This window comes from Orcinus orca, chromosome 3 (genome assembly GCF_937001465.1).
Source record: "Orcinus orca chromosome 3, mOrcOrc1.1, whole genome shotgun sequence".
Classification (NCBI taxonomy): domain Eukaryota; kingdom Metazoa; phylum Chordata; class Mammalia; order Artiodactyla; family Delphinidae; genus Orcinus; species Orcinus orca.
Genome location: NC_064561.1, coordinates 131,781,396 through 131,798,461, shown reverse-complemented (window position 1 = coordinate 131,798,461; position 17,066 = coordinate 131,781,396). Strand labels below are relative to the sequence as shown.

Below are 17,066 nucleotides of genomic sequence, written 5' to 3'. Positions count from 1 at the left end.
AAGCCCAGGACACCATTCTTTAGGCCTCCCTGGGTGTGGTGACTTTTATAACGGGGTGTCCCCTGGGAGGCATGAAAGCCTGTCTAGGAAGTTGTTATAGGAGTTACTGGCTCCTTTGGGGAGTGAGGATATTAAGCCAGGTTAGCTCTCACACCTGCCCAGTGTGGCTCTAATCCCTTGTATCTGAGCAGAAGCTAGTGCTGAATGGCTATGCAGGTTGATATACAGACTTTCCCTGATGCAGATCCCTGGTGCTGACCTGCTGGTGACCTGTGGTCCTGCCCTACATTGTTCTGAGTAGATCAGTTGTGGCCTATGATTATCGTGTGAGTGTCTAGTTGGGGCTAAGAAGATCCTCTGATGGGTGATATAGAAGGTATAGCTGACTTCCTTTAACGTGTTACTTCCCTCAGGGGTAATTACCTTTTACAAAAGTAGACTGGTGGGTGGAGGGCATACTTAGGGTGCCCAGTGTGCCTTACATTACACCCATAGGGCACATTCTGGCTTCAGGGCTTTTAAACCCCCCTCAAACGATGCCCGAGAAGAATATGGGTGGTATCTAATTTTGCTTTGCATATACCTATCACCCAAAGCTGTTAGAACTATAAAAATCACACTGGGGGGGCTTCCCTGGTGGCACAGTGGTTGAGAGTCCGCCTGCCGATGCAGGGGACATGGGTTCGTGCCCCGGTCTGGGAAGATCCCACATGCCGTGGAGCGGCTAGGCCCATGAGCCATGGCCGCTGAGACTGCGCGTCCGGATCCTGTGCTCTGCAATGGGAGAGGCTGCAGCGGTGAGAGGCCCGTGTACTGAAAAAAAAAAAAAAAAAAAAATCACACTGGCCTTCTACATGACAGTTCTTACTATAAAGGCTCTAACTTCAAAATTCAGGGAACTAATGTGAACACGGGTTTCCATTTTCTAAGTTTACCTATCCCAATTATAAACTCAATTACCGGAGAAATAACTAGTGGTTTCACTATGACATGGAGCAGGGTGAGAATTTCATTTATTACCTGTCCTCTGTACTTTCTCCTCTAACCAGAAAAATAGTAGCAAATGGCATTTATGATTTCTTGGTAGCAGTGTAAGGTCGAAACAACTCTGTATTTCCCTTTCTCCAGTACACAGTTATTCTGGTAAATGTCCCTAGGTCACTTTGGGGAAAGATTGAGGGAATGCTTATTGTTTATACTTGTAATGGACTTGCAGGGCGCTTCTTCGAGAAGACCCAGTCTCCCCTTCAATCAGTGGGCTCTGAGTCTATGAACAAACTTACCTGGGAACCCAGGTGGAGGGCCATGATTTTTCCATTGTAGCATCCAACTTAAGCTTTCTGCTCTGTAGCTCTTAAGTTTTTTTTTTCCTTCTTTTAAATAAAATTCAAGAAACACTGTACTTCTGTCCATCTATGTTACCCCTCAGAATACTATGATCTGTATCAGACATCAGCACAGGCTCGAAGCAAAGCACTGTCAGGTTGCACCTGTGTAAAGCTAATCAAGACTTGGGGCTTTGTTGCACTGGTAGCTCGAGTAACACGTGAGAGTTGAGAGGATTTGAAATAGAACACAGATGTGTTCTGATGTGTCTAGGCCGAGGGTCAGTCTTTGCTGGCCCCAGGTGAGTCCTATCTCCTGGCATTGTGTAAGCCACTCCCCTTGCATAACTTACCTCTAACCAAAGAAGACAGCAATATTGAACGGCCATCACTTCTGTGACTAGGTTACCAGAAATGTGACTTCTGCCTTGCTAGAAAATTCTCTCTTTTGGCTTTAATGAAGCAAGTTGCTATGTTGGAGAGGCCCACATGGCAAGGAACTAAGGGTGACCTCCTGTCCGCAGCCACCAAGTAACCGAAGCCTGCATTCCAACAGCCCAACGGAACTGAGTGCTGCCAACAATCATGTAAGTAAGCTTGGACACATCCTCCCATGGTTGAGCCTTCAGATGAGGCCCTAGCCCTCTTTGACGCTTGAACGCAGCCCTGTCAGAGGCTGTGAACACAAGTTCAGCTGAGCCTTGCCTGGATTCCTGACTCACAGAAGTTGTGAGATAAATAAAGTGTATTGTTTTAAGCTGCTAAATTTTAGTGCATTTTGTTACTAGGATGACAGTCAGTTCCGGTTTGCCTGGGACTGTTCTAGTTTTAGCATTTTAAATTCTGTTTTTTTAAACTTTTTTTTTTTTTTTCCTGGTATGCGGGCCTCTCACTGCTGTGGCCTCTCCCGTTGCGGAGCACAGGCTCCGGACGAGCAGGCTCAGCGGCCATGGCCCACGGGCGCAGCCGCTCCGCGGCACGTGGGATCCTCCCAGACCGGGGCACGAACCCCCGTCCCCCCGCTTCGGCAGATGGACTCCCAACCACTGCGCCACCAGGGAAGCCCTAAACTTTTTCAGAATTGAAATATAATTCACATATAACGTTATATTAGTTTCAGGTGTACAACATAATGATTTGGTATTTGTATACATTGCCAAATAATAACCACAATAAGTCTAGTTAATATCCATCACCACACATAGTTACAATTTTTTGTTCTTGTAACGAGAAGTATTCTCTTGGCAACTTTCAAATATGCAATACAGTATATTGACTATAGTTACCATGCTGAACATTACATCCCCATCACAATTTTTTTTTTTTTTTGCGGTACGTGGACCTCTCAGTGCTGCGGCCTCTCCCGTTGCGGAGCACAGGCTCCGGATGCGCAGGCTCAGTGGCCGTGGCTCACGGGCCTAGCTGCTCCAAGGCATGTGGGATCCTCCCTGACCGGGGCACAAACCCGTGTCCCCTGCATTGGCAGGCAGACTCTCAACCACTGCGCCACCAGGGAAGCCCCATCACATATTTTTATAACTGGAAGTTTGTATATTTTAGCCCCCTTCACCCATTTCTCCCCTCCCCCCCAGTCTTCCACCTCTGGCAACCACCAAACGGTTTTCTGTAACTATGAGCTTGGTTTTTGTTTGTTTTTTAGATTCTATGTGTAAGTGAGATCATATAGTATTTGTCTTTCTCTGTCTGACTTATTTCAGATAGAAATAGTATAATGCCCTTGAGGTCCATCCATATTGTTGCAAATATCAAAAATTTATTCTTTTTTATGGCTGAATAATATTCCTGTGTGTGTGTGTGTGTGTGTGTGTGTGTGTATCACATTTTCTTTACCCATTCATCCACTGATGGACACTTAGGTTGTTTCTGGTATCTTGGCTATTTTAAATAATGCTGCAGTGAACATGGGGGTGCATATATCTTTTCAAGTTAGTGCTTTTGGTTTCTTAGGATAAATACCCAGAAGTGGAATTGCTAGGTTAATTTTTTGAGGAATCTCCATACTGTTCTCCATAGTGACTGTACCAATTTATAATCCCACGAACAGTACAAAAGGTTTCCCTTTTTTCTACATCCTCCCTTTTTTCTACATCCTCCCTTTTTTCTACTTGTTATTTCTTGTCCTTTTGATAATAGCCATTTTAACAGGTGTGCGGTGATAGATATCTCATTGTGGTTTTGATTTGCATTTCCCTGATGATTAGTGATGTTGAGCATCTTTTCATGTACCTCTTGGACATCTGTATGTCTTCTTCAGAAGAGTATCTATTTGGATCTTCTGCCTATTTTAAAAATTGGATTGCTTGCTTTTTTTTTGCTGTTGTGTTGTATGAATTCCTTATATGTTCTGAATTTTAACCCCTTATCAGATATATAATTTGCACATATTTTCTCCTATTCAGTATATTGTCTTTTCATTTTGTTGATTTCCTTTGCTGTGCAGAAGCTTTTTAGTTTGGTGTACTTCCACTTGTTTGTTTTTGCTTTTGGTGTCAGAAAAAAAAAATCATTTCCAAGACCTCTGTCAAGCTTACTGAATATATTTTCTAAATTTTAGGACAATTTGTTATTAGAATGACCAACAGTCTGTGTTTGCCTGGGGCTGTTCTAGTTTGAGCACTGAAAGTTATGAGTTTCAGTAAAATCCACAATCCTAGACAAACCGAGACAATTGGTAAGTGTATTTGTGATGCAGCAATAGATAATTAATACACTTATGCATATGCTATTTCTCATGGATGCAGGTGTATTTTCAAGATATATTCCTAGAAGTGGATTTTTTCAGGTCTAAATGGTAAATTCATCTAGAATTCCAAATTCCCCTTTGTAGGGATTGTAACATTTCATACTCCCATCTGCAATATGAGAGTGCCTCTTCCTCCATGGTCTCTTAACAGTTTGTTCTAATTATCTTTTTTTGATAATTAAGTTAATTTAATATTTGATTACATGTGTAAGTGTAAGCTGACTCAAATTAGAATAAAGTTATACATTTAAACATTAATTAAAATTTGTAGAATTAAAATGCATGATTTATACTTTGTTTATTGCCATAAACTCGTTTCACTGAATTCACAAAGGGGAACAAATGAATATAGTCAATCAATCATTGGTTACTCAACCCGTGTGTGTGTGTGTGTGTGTGTGTGTGTGTGTGTGTGTCTGTGTCTGTTTGTCTGTTTGTATGTGTCTGTATGTGTCTTCTCAACCTCCCTCCCCCATAACTTGCTTTCATGTAAATTGTTGACTAAACTTTCAATTTCACTTTCAGTCTCTTGCTCCATCATGGTAGAATTAGCCAAAATGGCATGTTTAACTTCAGTATTGGAACGTGTGCTGTGGTAGACGGAAGAAAAGATGGTGGTTTGAGTGGACCCCTGTGTGATTGCTAGCAGATTTGGCACATTCAGATGTCTATAATAATGTTCCCCAGCAGAAAATAAAGTGTAGGTGAAGTGACTCCCCATTCCTCTCAATTCTGTTACCCAGTGGCATAAGCTGAACAGACACATTTATGGTTACAATTGTTTGGGAAGTGTCCTTAGGGTGGCTCCCTGGAGAGTGCTTCCTGGAGTGTCACCCTGTGTGTGTACAGTGGCTTCCTTTCAACAGGAAGTGCACCCAACAAGAACGTCTCAGTTTTGATTTCCCCTGAACTGGTTTAAACCTCCCTTTTAGGAAACATGGGGGTGAAGGAAACGCAAACGAGGGTAAAATTAGATTAGGAGCCCAGTGTAGACGAACTGTTTTGCCTTATGTCCTGTACCTGGCAGGACTTGTGATCTTGTTTATTATGCGTTCTGTTTATATTCCTTGCTTTCCCCAAACTGCTCCCCCAGGACAGCCTGTGAGGTGGTGTGAATGGAGGATTTGTAAGGTGGTGTGAATGGGGCTCTTGTAAACAGAAGTGAGGCTGAGAAGGTTCAGGCCCACAGGCAGTCAGTCCCACCGGCTGCTGGTCCTCTTATATTTTATAACCTCAGGAGGTTCTTTTATTCTTATTCTCATTTTTATCATTTATTCTAGGTATTCTTTTATAAATCTGCTTTTAAGCACTTCACTCAGCAGTTGTCCCTATTCATTCCCCTCATCTGAGAGTTCACTTTTTTTTTTAAGATTTTAGAATTTGCATCTTTATACCTGTTTTGTAGATTTAATTGTGTTTTTAGTGATCAGGAGAAAATTGTCTGAATTCTTTAGAATCCAAATAAGTTAGCCAGCCCCTACAAAATGCAAAATTACATACTTTAGTAAGGAAGTGTTTTGATGCTCTTTGGGTACACTGGATACTAATATAAGAAGATGGGGGGAATTGGTAATTTGGCTGCTAAGGTATCTTTTTCCTGATTTGGAATAAGTAACAGGGCTGGGTACTCTTTTCATGCAGTTTTGAGGACATAGAGTGATGTGACTTATAACTAACTTGTACATTTCTATTCATTTTCAGTTTAACTGAAAAAGAAAAAAATCAAAGATTAGCATTAAAATAATAGGAATCTTCTATGAGATCAGCACATTTGTTCTCAAGAAAACTAAAGCAGAGGAGAAATCCAGATATTCACTTTTCATTTTTAACTTTCTAGTTTTTCAGTATTATTTAATAAAGTTAATCAGATCCTGAAATCAGTTAGGAATTGCTTTTGACTTCTATTAATAGAGACTCAAAATAACAATGGCTTTAACCAAATAAAGCCCTCTTGTGTTTCCTTTCATGTGAAACAGAAGCAAGCGGCTCAGAACTAGTACAGCAGCTCCATGGTCCTCAGGAACCCAGGCTCCTTCTGTCTTTCTTGCTACTCTATTCTTAGTGCATGCCTTCTCTGTTCAAGGTTACCTCACTGTCAAGAGATGGCTGCTGGAGCTCGACCCATCACTTTTGCCTTGTAGACAGCAGGAAGAAGGAAAGGAGGTGAGTAAAGTCAGTTGCATCCCATTTGAATCAACTTCTTTTGGAGACCTTTCTCTGCAGCCTTCTCCAGTAACTTCTACTTAAATCTCATTGGCCGCCTGTATCTAAAAGGGATGTTTGGAAATGTAGCTTGTCTGCTGAGCGCATTGCAGAGTCTAACTGTGTAGGTGCCTGTTACTAAGGAAGAAGGGAGAGTGGCCACTGGGTCGGTAAGGAGCAGCCTCTGCTGCAGTGGCTGTGGTTCTGCTTCTTCCTCTGGGCAGGCCCACCACCAGGTGTGATGTTGAGAGGTGGGGAAACAATCCAAGCAACGTGATACCTTGGTCAGTACAATCCAAGAAAAATTCACACAGGGCCTACTTCCTGTGGTCGAATTAGGCATGTATACTCATGTCCTTATATTGCCATATCATTATAATGTACAAACATTATACCTATATGTATATGTATATACATATATATGTATATGTATACATATATACAAACATATACATATAATGTACAAACATTCATTTCCTATAGCTGCTGTAACAAATTTACCAGTAAACTTGGTGACTTGAAGCAACAGAAATTTATTCTCTTGTAATTCTGGAGGCCAGAGTCGAAGATCAGTTTCACTGAGTGAAATCAAGGTGACAGGGCTGTGCTCCTTCTAGGGGCTCTAGGGGAGAACCCCTTCCTTGCCTCTTCCAGCTTCTGGTGGTTGCCAGCAGTTTTGGGCTTGTGGCTGCATCACTCCAACCTCTGCCTCTATCTTCACATGGCCTTCTCCTCTGTGTGTCTCACAGTTCCCTCCTTATAAAGGTACATGGGATTGTGTTTAAGGCAGACCCAAATAATCCTCCTCTCAAGATCCTTAACTTAATGACCCCTTCTGCCATGTAAGGTAATATTCATACTTTTGCCATATAAGGTAACATTCATAGGTTCCGAGGATTAGGATGTGCACTTATCTTTTGGGGCCTCCATTCAGCCCACTATATATGGGGAATAGTTTATATCCTAAATTGCCTTCTCTGGCATCTATATAAGTATTTTTCTTGTTGACAACCCAGTTAAGCACAGTTGGTTTTCTTCCAAATATATGAAAATTTATTATATAAATATGATTAAAATCATACAAATCATACATACCTTCCTTGTATCTTATAGACATCAACTAGTATTAAGCTGACTTGTCATCTCATATGACTTTGTATTTTGGGTTTCTTTTTTTTTTTTTTTTTTTTTTTTGCTGTACGCTGACCTCTCACTGTTTTGGCCTCTCCCATTGCGGAGCACAGGCTCCAGACACACAGGCTCAGTGGCCATGGCTCACGGGCCCAGCCGCTCCGTGGCATGTGGGATCTTCCCGGACCGGGGCACGAACCTGTGTCCCCTGCATCAGCAGGCAGACTCTCAATCACTGCGCCACCAGGGAAGCCCTTGGGTTTCTTTATATTTGTTTGTTTTTTTGGTGCAAGTCTATTTTCTTTCTCACTGTTTTAAAAAGTAAGGTTTATTGAGGTATCATCTACATACAATAAAATTCACCCATTTTAAGTGTATAGTTCTATAAGTTTTGAAAAACATATACAGTCATGTAACTGCACCAAACTAAAGTTATAGAATATTTCCACCACCCCCAGAAAAAGTTCCCTCATGCCCCTTTATAATTAATTCTGTCCCTCCACCATACTCCCTGGAAACCACTGATCAGATTTCGCTCCTACAGATCTTTTTCTTCTCAACAGTGTCATAAAAGTGGAATCATACAGTATTTATCCTTTTGTATCTCACTTCTTTCACTTAAAATACTATTTTTGAGATTCATCCATGTTGTTGCATGTATCAGTAGTTTGTTCCTTTTTACTGCTGAGTAGTATTCCAATGTATAGATGTACTGCAATTTATCTATCTCCTACTTGGGTTGTTTCCAGTTTTTGACAATTATGACTGAAGATGCTATAAACATTTTTTACAGTTTTTTACGTGAACATAAATTTTAATTTCCTTGGATAGATACCTAGGAATGGGTATTGCTGGGTTGTGTGGGAAATGTATGTTTAACTTTCTAAGAAATTGCTGAAGAGTTTTCCTAAGTGGGTATACCACTTTTTATGCCCCCTGGCGGTGTATGAGAGTTCCAGGTGCTCTGCATTCTCACCAACCCTAGGTAATGCCAGTTTCTTTTGTTTGTTTACATTCTAATTGGTGTATTGTGGTATCTCAGTGTGATTTTAATGTACATTTCCCTAATGACTGATGGTTTTGAGAGTCTTTTTATGTGCCTATTTGCCATCCATATTTCTTTGAGGAAGTGTTTCTTCAAATCTTTTGCCCATTTTTAATTAAGGTTGTTTGTTTTCTCATTATTAACGTTTGAGAGTTTTTTATGTATTCTGGGTACCAGTCCATTATCAGATATGCATTTTGTGCATATTTTCTCACAGTATGCAGCTTTTCTTTTCATTTTTACAACTGTCTTTTATGCTGCAGAAACTTTTAATTTTGATATATTCGAGCTTATTATGTTCATTGCAGAGCTACGTGGGAATGCACAGCTAACCACATCAGCTAAGCCTTCAGTTCTATTCTTGTCTTTGCCAATTACACAGGTAATAAAGAGCAGTTCCTTGAATCAATCAGTTCATTAATCAATGAGTGTTTATGAGTCTCAGCTCTGCCATTTACTGTTTATATGACCTTTGGCATTTTTCCCCTTTGTCTATAAAAGCAGAATGGGGAATTTAATAGTACTTTCCTTTTTAAAAAATTTTTTTATTATAGTTGATTTACAACGTTGCATTAGTTTCTGCTGTACAGCAAAATGTATTAGTTATACATATACATATATCCACTCTTTTTAGATTCTTTTCCCATATAGGTCATTACAGAGTATTGAGAAGAGTTCCCTGTGCTTATATAGTAGGGCCTTATAATAGTACTTTCAATAAAATGGGTACAGTCATAATTGCTTCTTTGTTTCATGTCAAGGTATTTTTGATGATTAAATGAAATAAAAAAGGTAAAAGTATTTTATAAACCATAAAGTAGAGTCCAAGCATATTGAGCCCTGCTGCATGACCAGTAATCTTCTAGGCCCTTGGGGGAGGAGGGATGTAAGGAATGTATAGAATATAATTCTTATAACTGAAGAACTTTAAAAATTGGTGCTATTCTACATGTGGTGTCATTACAGCAACCATGTGTCTAGGATTTCCTGGAACTATCCTCTCTCCCCCTGCAAATTCTGTGTCAGACATTGTGTCTCAATTTTTGGTTCAGAAATATATTAATCACAGACATAAAGCCTGTTTTACAGGAAAGTTCACAAACCTCATTGAGGCTAACAGTATTCTTTAATGATTTTAATTGTTTTAGTTTTGAAAGAGGCAAAAGGCTAGTTGTGTGAATGTATTACTTCTTTTGCTTTTGGTAGGCCTGAAACATGGTGTGTGTGTGTGTGTGTGTGTGTGTGTGTGTGTTAAATATATGTTTACCAATGCATTTTTAATTGGTAAAAAGATTCTCTCTCCTTTTAGAAATAGTATTCACATGATCAGTTTTATTTTTTCCTCATTCGATATAAAGTTGATTTTGAATCAACTAAACACAAAGGAATGCCTTGTCTGAATTGTTTTCTTTCTTTTTTCTTTTTAAAGTTTTTTTCACTTTCCAAAAACTTGATCCAGCCAAGTGAGAATCTTCAGTCTTAGCCAAAAGTTTGTTCCCGAATTGATATTATCCTATAGTCTAATTCCAACAGAAATAGTTCTTGCTGAAGATAAAGAACCTTTATCTTCAGCAAGAACTATTATCTTCTTTTTCTTTAGAAAAGAAAGCATCTTCATAAGGAAAACATGGAAATATTGCTTCTGCAATATTACTGAGTTGGGCAGCAAGTGCAGCCCATCGAGGTCCACACGAGCAGGGATACTGAGGGAGGAACAGACGCTCTTCTCAATGATGCCCGCTTCAGCTGAGGGCCTCGGCTGGCTCTGATGCAAAACCACAGGGTAAATTGATTTTGATAGGAACCGTGTGTACCATGTCTTCTCATACATAAGATTTTACATTAGTGCATCATTAAAAACATACTGCTAGTGTGTCAACTTCTTCTTGGTCATTTGTGAGGTAAACAACAAGCAGAAACCTCCTTAGTTGTGTTTCCAAGGGCCTGTTGATCTGTCTGTGCCTGACATAAACATAAAATCAAACACAGGAGTTTCTAGCCTCAAGGACTCCCACCTGGATTTTGAGGCCCCCCCCTGGGTAAAGAGTCTGGAAATTGGATGGGGAAGCTGAAAGAAATCGGGCTCTTTCCCGTCCCTGCCCACCCTCCCCTTCCTTTATCCTCTTCCAGCACTGAGGGGCCCTCTGCACCCTTCCCTAGGGAACCTGAGCATCCCAGAATGGGCCAGTGTTGAAGGCCACAAAGCCCCCTTTCCCGCCATGCAAACCTGTACTCTCTTCTGACTCTGCCCTAAGGCCAGGTGGGAGTGGTGGCTAAATACAGGAAAAAAGTTTTCTTACTTGATGATTTACTGAGTAGAAAAGGAGTATGCACACTAACAAAAAATGTGCTGATTGGGCCGAATCATTCCTGCTCTGGTGCTGGAAGTGGGGAGAACAGAGAAAAGCTTGTGTTGAATGTAGATCTGGTGGTGTGACTGCTCAATCATTGCCAGGTTCTAGCATTCTCCCACCCGGATATACCTTTGGGTGAACATATTATCAATGGAAGAAAAGAACCCAAAATTCCCTTGCCCACCTCACAGAGGCTCTTGGCTGCAGAGATTCTCAGCCTGGGTATGGGAGGAGAGTAGCAGAACCTTCTGGAGGCTTTGTGAATGACACACTGGAGTATCTGCTGTAGTCCCCTACTAACCCCCTTATCGCAAATTGTGGCCCAACTGAGCCATGGTTTAGATATAAAACTGTCACATCCCTTAGGTGGGGGTGGAAGAGAATCGAGAACAACTTTGCTGGTGGACTTTATAACATCATGGGCCTGTGTCATGTCCTGATTTGCAAGGCTAGACTAACTTGTCCTCTGTATGAGTCAGGTTCGACCAGAGAAGCAGAACCAGTAGATATTACAAGGAATTGGCTTACATGATTGTAGAAGCTGGAATCCATGGGCAGACAGATCTAAGAGGGAAGATCAAGAGCAATCTGAACCCCATAGGCATAGGCTGAAGCTGTTGCAGGCAGGCAGGAATGGAAGTGCCTGTGAGGGGAGAGCGGAGCCGAACACCAAGATGCTATTGGTGTGTGGTGCAGGGAATGCCCACGCCCTCTTTAAAGGGCATCCACTGGTTAAGTTAGGCCTACCAACATAATTTTATTTTAAGTCGATTGATTAAGGACTTTAATTTGATCTGCAAAATCCCTTTATAGCGGTGCCTAGATTAGTGTTCGATTGAATAACTGGGAGAAGGTACGCGTTTGCTGCAAGATGGCTGCTGCCCTCCCTTCTGTCCTTATAGTTTACCCTAGCCAATTTGCCATATCAAAACCCATCACACCCTTCCCTCCCTCCCTGCCTCCTTCCCTCTGTCTCTTGCTTCCTTCCTAAAGAGTTCCAGAACTCTTTTTCTTTAGGATTTGGAATTCAAGCAGATTTCCAAGGTGCAGATTGGATTTTTAGAATGCTTTTTGTTGGAAAAATTCATGCTATAAGTTCGAACTATGTCAGCATGTGTCCTCTGTGTCAGAATCCTTCTTTGGCCTTTTCCCTCCATCTCAAGATGCCTGTTCATCCTCAGACTCAAGGCACTGGCTGCCCTATATGCTACCGCATCCCCAAATTATTCCAGGCTGGTCTGTCAAGTCCGGGAGCATGGTAGGCAAAGAACTGTGTAACTGGAGAACCAACCACCAAGTGCTCAGGAGAATGACTTTAATATGGAAATCTCTCCCCTCGCCAAATCTGTGCACATGAAGCAGCCACAACAAATGGGGCTGTAAACAGTGCCAACTGTGCTGACTCCACAGCACACACAGATGCAGCCGCTTTTTAGATTCATTTTCACAAAGGGATGAATCAAACTTGTTGTTGGCGAACAGTCCTACATTGTCTTCCCTTTCTCTCCCACAAGTAGGGCAACATTCTCCGAGCTCTGGGAAGCACTGCATGCTTGGGTGCAAAGCTCTGTGGGACACTCAATGGATAAATGCCAACTACCCCAAGATCCAGAATTGCTTGACACTCAGTCTGAGCATTGTAAGAACAGGACAGCATTAAAACCTTCAATCTAAGTAATTTTCATCTTGAGAACATCCTTTTATCAACAAGGCAAGTCCAGAGTTCTGCCCCTGGGTATGAGTTTGGAATGTCTGACAGGTTACACAGCCCAGTGCCACAAACTGGGGGCCCATTTGCCTCTTTTTCCCTCCTCAGTGTTTAGCTGATGTAATTACACATTTGTGTGATTACAGTCTATTATTTACCATAAGATAACAGGGGGCCCCAAGCAACTTGAGTGCAGGAGCTGAAAATGCATAGATCATTTACTTTAATGGCTGCACAGCCAGAGGGGTCAGAATCCCATGATAGGGTTGCTTATCTCAGGCCTCAGCATCCAAGAGCAACTTGGCCTCCAGGTTCTCCTCCATGGTGAAGGAATCTTTAATGGGGAAAACAACTCTCTTTCCTCCTGGTCCAATGCAGAAGCACACAGAATGTTCCCTGTTCTTTACTCTTTCCCTCTGTGATCTTAGAGAGAGATGGGCAACTTTTCTGTAAGGGGCCAGATAGTAAACATCTTAGACTCTGTGGGCCGTAAGGTCTCTGTTGCAACTACTCAACTCTGCTGTTGTAGTTAAAACTCAGCCACAGACAACATGTAAAGGAACAAGTGGGGCCATGTTCCAGTAAAACTTTATTTATGGACACAGAAACATTTTGATTTTCGTGTAATTTTTACGTGTGGTAAAATATTCTTCTTTTGATTTAAATATGTAAAAACCATTCTTAGCTTATAGGCCATACTAAAACAGGCAGCAGGCTGGATTTGGCCCAGGGCTGTAGCTGTTGAATCTTGTCTTAGAGCATCTCCAGATGCTACTTGGAATTTGGAAAAAGAGGCAGCTTTGGTGCTCCTTCCAGCCTTAAGGTCTGGCATTTGGTCAGGAGCCCTAGACCTGGCCTGCAGTACCTCAGCCTTGGTTTTCTCATCCGCTCTCTGGCACTGCCCTTAATCCCCTAGCAGCCTGATGTAGGAATGAATGAATGATAGAAAAGCCCTCAGTGCAACCTGAATTCAAGTTCAAACATCCTTTTTATTTTGACTTCCATTTTTCTCATGTTCATTGTGGTTTTTAAACATTTTCTTCCTTCTTAGCCACCTGTGCTGAGAATCTTTTGGTTTTGAGGATGGTAGTAGTTTCGATGAGATAAGCTTGTCACTTAGATTTTGAAGTGTGAAAAGTCACTGAATGTCAACATGCTGATGGGGCCATTGGAGGCTCTGCTGGTGCTATTTCAGCCAGGCTGAGTGCCCAGTGGAGCCCACTTAAAAGCTTTGTCTTGTCCATTTCTCTGAGTAGGAGAAAACCTTTCCTCAGATGTCTTTTCATTTTTACTGTGATATATTGCTTTTGTTAAGCTTTAAATGAAAGAAATACTTTTGAACATCTCTGTGTCAGGCTTGACTCCATCTTGAAAATATAATGAGCTCTTTGGATAACATTCCTTGTAAGAATTTAACCACAACTCGTACTTTTTGTTTTCTTTAGGTCTGAACAAACTTTACCGTACTTTTAATTTTACTACCTCTTCTCAGAGGATTTCAGACCCCCGACCTCAAATAAAAGGCCAATATATAGGGATAACAAAAGTGACAGTGGGTCACAAAGGGTCCCCTTTTCCCTTTGTCTGCATTGATTCTGTTCTTATAAAAGAGCTGGGAGATGAGCTTGCAACACTTTGTCATCCTTTTGGCAAAGAATAGGACTGCACCAGCACTGGCCCCTCCCTGATTTTCCTTGGCAAAGGAAGACAGAAGGCAATACTTTTATCCTTTTTAATGCACTAAGGTTTGGAAAGGATTTTGGAGTACAGTTTATAGTAAATTAGATTGAAAATCACAGTGTCATTCTTCATTCAAATGGCACATGGCCTCTAAAATGCTCAAAAGCTTTGCCAGCCACATACAAAACTTCAGCAAGCAACCAAGTCCTTATCCCTCAGCCTGTCAAGTTCAGACACGAAGCAGAGCCCAAGGTGGAGCAGAGCTGCCTGGCGGCCAGGGAGCAGTCAGCGGCCCCAAAGAGATTCCTGCCCTGAGCTATCCTTACTGTTAATGGTTGTAAAGATCGTTCTCAACACAAGGGAAGCAGCTTTTCTGTGCTCCACTCATAGGTGGAGCCCTCCCTCAGGGCTGGGAAACACTGTGCTGGAGGGCAACACAATTTTCCTGGGCCCGGAGGGAGGGAGTATTGATGGGGTTTGGGCTTTCATAGCAGTAAGTAAGAATTTGCTCTTCTTCAATTTCATTTTCACCTGCAAATGTGGCAGGATGCCTCCGGCAACATGGACTGCCGCAGAGGGACCTGGTGGCACAGGAACTGCAGCCCTAGGCCTGCACCCCTGGTCTTTCTCACCACCTGCTGTCCCTACCTGTGAGAGGCAGTCGTTATGTTTTGGCCTCTGCCCTATCTCTCCCCAACACATGCACACACACACAATTTCATAATTTCCCACACAAGACCAAGGGCAAGGCACGGGACTCATTCACAAGCTACACAAAAGCATGACCACATCTAGATGTGCAGGTGACAGGAAAGGTGACCTTCAATACTCAGAAGATTGACTACACTGTCAGATCCTTCAGCTCCAGGTTCCTGGTCCTCTTATCTGCTGGCCATAGGAATAATAATAAAGGTGGTTTGCATTTCTGTTCCCTGTCCCACCTCCCATCAAGAAACAGAATGATTGGTTCCATAGAAGATATGAAAAGCATTCACTTATTGTATCAGATATAGGTTGAATGGTAACTGTATGCCAGGCACTGAGCTAGAGATAAATGAGAGAGTGATGAGAAGAAAAACACTATGCTCCTAACTAGGTATGTCACTAACTAGCTGTGTGACCTTCGGCAAGTCACTAAACTTCTCTGGGACTGGACTGCATCTCTATTACTTGCTCTCTCTGATAGTCTAAGAAGTCAACAGAAATGGGGGAGGGAGAGGGATGGCTAGGTTAGGTGTCAGTGGCAGAAAGGACTTCTGAAAGGATGTTCTGTTTGGTGACAGTTCTGTCCACAGGGAAGAATAAGAAAACTCCACCTGGATACGAGGTGGAAGCAGCCCATTGTCAGGGGAGTTCACTAGACGTCAAAGTCCCCTTCAAAAAGGGATCATTGCTCCCTTCCAAATAAGGAGCTCTCCTGCCACATGGGTCATTTGTAGAAGGGGGAGGAGGAAGAAGTTCTGTTTGGCTGGTTGCCTTGGTCTTGTGTCCCTTCATTGAATAGACTGAGGGGTCTAAGTCCCTGTCAGTAAGTGGATGCCCCTTGAGTTTTGGGGATTTACATTGTGAGAGGAGTTGTGGAGGAAAAGCGAAGGTCTTTAAGTCACTAAAAGCTGCCTTGTGTCATACTCTTTGATGTCTTGGTGTGTCTCTGTTTCCTCATTTTTACAAAGGGGGCTGATAGAATTCTTCGTGTTTGGGTAATGAGTTATACTTTTCAATATAATACTTTTCAAATAAGCGTATGCATGCTTATTTCATTCCGCCAGGGAGGTAGAGAGAAAGGAAGGCAGGTATTAATTTGCACAAATCCTTCGGTAATGGACTGTCCTGTGAATAGTCCATCTATGAGAAGCTTTTGGCCTAGGGCCCTAGTCTATCTAAGGTGTCTTTTGAATTGATGTTTTAGGAGACCTTCAACCTTGAGGTCCTTCAAACTTACAACAGTTATGAAGGTGGTCATTATAAATGTCATTAGTCATACTCAATGCAAGTTTTCAATTCTACACAAAAACGTGAGCTGCACCTACCTCTGAGGAGCGTGTCATTCTGTTTCTCATTACTGGCACAACAAGCTCTTGGAAGCATTAAATATTACTGGGAGGTTTTAGATACATTGAGCTAGTACTTCCCAGGTGGTTGGCTTTGTAGGTAAAGCACCTAGTGAATAAGTGTTTGATTCTTCCATCAAGTTGTCTCTAACCCTTCAGGATGAACATAAGAATGAAACAGCAGATTTTTTGTTCTCCATCTCAATAGAATTTTGAAGGATTCTTGCTGTATTGTGCATCAAAAGCCTTCATTAGCAATGCAAGCACTTCAGAAGGCAGAGAGTGACTCATACACGGTCCAGAAATAGTACTGAGGAAAATTGCATTTATGTAATTCTTTCTCAGAATGTCACGCTGTGAATACTTATCATCTCAGCAGAAACACATGGGGACGATGGCATCTTCTAGGGCCTGCAGGGATGCTCTCTCTCCCAGAGCCATGTCACGCCTCCCAGGCCTCCAAGAGCCACTGGCAACTTGAGGGCAGCTGCTGAGGCACAACAGAGGAGTGAAAACGTGAAGGGAAGCCCAGGAAGTGACTTCTCTCTTCAATTTCAATAGCAGAGCATTCAGCACGTATGCTCCAAAGAGGTGACACTTTGATTTATTTTTGTTAGTTTTATTTTGCTTCCAAATATAGACTCTTAATATTAAAAAAATAATTGTAGTGAAATATACATAACATAAAGTTTATCCTTTTAATCATTTTTAAGTGTATAATTCAAAGACATTAAGTACATTTACAATGTTCTGCAACCATCACCACCATCCATCTCCAGAACTTTTTCATCTTTCCAAACTGAAAC

At 41.8% G+C, this 17,066-nt stretch overlaps 1 long non-coding RNA gene across 1 annotated transcript; it reads left to right on the top strand.

The window, feature by feature from the left end:
• The first annotated feature begins 1,752 nt into the window (after positions 1–1,752).
• LOC117201674 (uncharacterized) lies at positions 1,753–16,745 on the top strand. Its single transcript, XR_007476445.1, has 3 exons — positions 1,753–1,912; positions 6,173–6,252; positions 16,606–16,745. It is a non-coding gene; the product is annotated as an uncharacterized LOC117201674 (long non-coding RNA).
• Positions 16,746–17,066: the final 321 nt, after the last annotated feature.